The sequence below is a fragment of the Myotis brandtii genome, unplaced genomic scaffold (assembly GCF_000412655.1).
Source record: "Myotis brandtii unplaced genomic scaffold, ASM41265v1 scaffold193, whole genome shotgun sequence".
Taxonomy (NCBI): Eukaryota; Metazoa; Chordata; class Mammalia; order Chiroptera; family Vespertilionidae; genus Myotis; species Myotis brandtii.
The window spans coordinates 2,229,742-2,231,167 of NW_005357191.1; positions in this window are offsets into that span (position 1 = coordinate 2,229,742).

Below are 1,426 nucleotides of genomic sequence, written 5' to 3' on the forward strand. Positions count from 1 at the left end.
TTTTTTTTTTTTAGTTTTATTCATTTCAAACGGGCCGGATCCGGCCCGTGGGCCGTAGTTTGCCCACGGCTGCTTTATCCACTGAGCCAAACCGGTTTCGGCAAAAATATATTTCAAAAGCACAATGAGATATCACCTCACGCCTATCAGAATGGCTACTATCAAAAAGTCAACAAATAACATGAATTGACAAGAATTTGGAAAAAAGGAAACCCCTTTGTGCTGTTGGTGGAACTGCAACTTGGTGCAGCCACTACGGAAAACAGTGTGAGGAATAGAACAACCCGATGACCCAGCAATTCCGTTTCTGGGGGACTGTGTGAAGGGAGCAGTGTTACCCAAGGGGCAACAGGAAACCATGGAAAATTAGTCACACCCACAATTCAAATCAGGTCTTCACTGCTAAGTATTCATGCAGGATGCAGAATTTAGAACATGAACTGTCTGGATATAAAGAGTGTGTAGGGAGACAGGTCATTTCTCAGGTCTCAGCAAAAGGGATGGTGTCTTGGAGGGCGGCAAGAGCCCATATCCCCCCTCCCACAGCAGCCTACTCCCACCATCACAGGGAATGGTGACTCCATTCTTCCTGTCCCTCAAAACACAGCCTCTGTGTCATCCCTGATTCCTGCGTCTCACATCCCAACCTAGTCTGTCAGCAAATTCTGTCAGTTTTACCTTCCAAATAAACCCAGAATTGGACCACTGAGATATCCCGATCAGCCGTGGAGGGCGGCAGCAGCTCCCCCTGGCCTCCCTGCCTCAGGCCAAATCCACTTTGACAAGCTCCACCTCAGGGCTGCCCACCCGCCCTGCAGCCTCTAGCATAGAGCAGGCCCACCATCACTTCATTCCCAGACAATTCAGGAAGTGCCCTGGTCAGCGAGGCCAGGTTGACATTGGGGACTGGGTGGCTCGGTCTGAGGAAAGCAGAGCATGTCACTCAGCTTAAGTCGAGTTTGCAGCCAGTCTCACCCTGGCTAGTATTTGGTCATCACCCACCTTCCTGGAGATGCTCGTGTAGTTCTAGGGCAGTGGTTCTCAACCTGTGGGTCGCGACCCCTTTGGCAGTCTGTTGGGGTCTAACCCCAGCAGGTCCAGGGGTTCCCAAAGGTGTGGATGGAGTCGGCGAAGAAGAAATGACACGGAGGCTGCGTTCAGTTGATCAGAAGCCTAGCCAGGATCTCTAGCCACGATCTCTGGCCAAGTTCTGGTTAGGATCTCCAGCTAGGTTCTGTTGCCAGGATCTCCAGCGAAGTTCTGGTCAGGTTCTCTTGCCATGTTCTCTCGCTAGGTTCTCCAGGCAGGTTCTGGTCGGGATCTCCAGCCAAGTCCTGTCTCTAGGTTCTGTCTAGGATCTCCAGCCAAGATCTGTAGCCAGGTTCTGTCCAGGATCTTTTGCCATGTTCTCTCGCTAGGTTCTGTG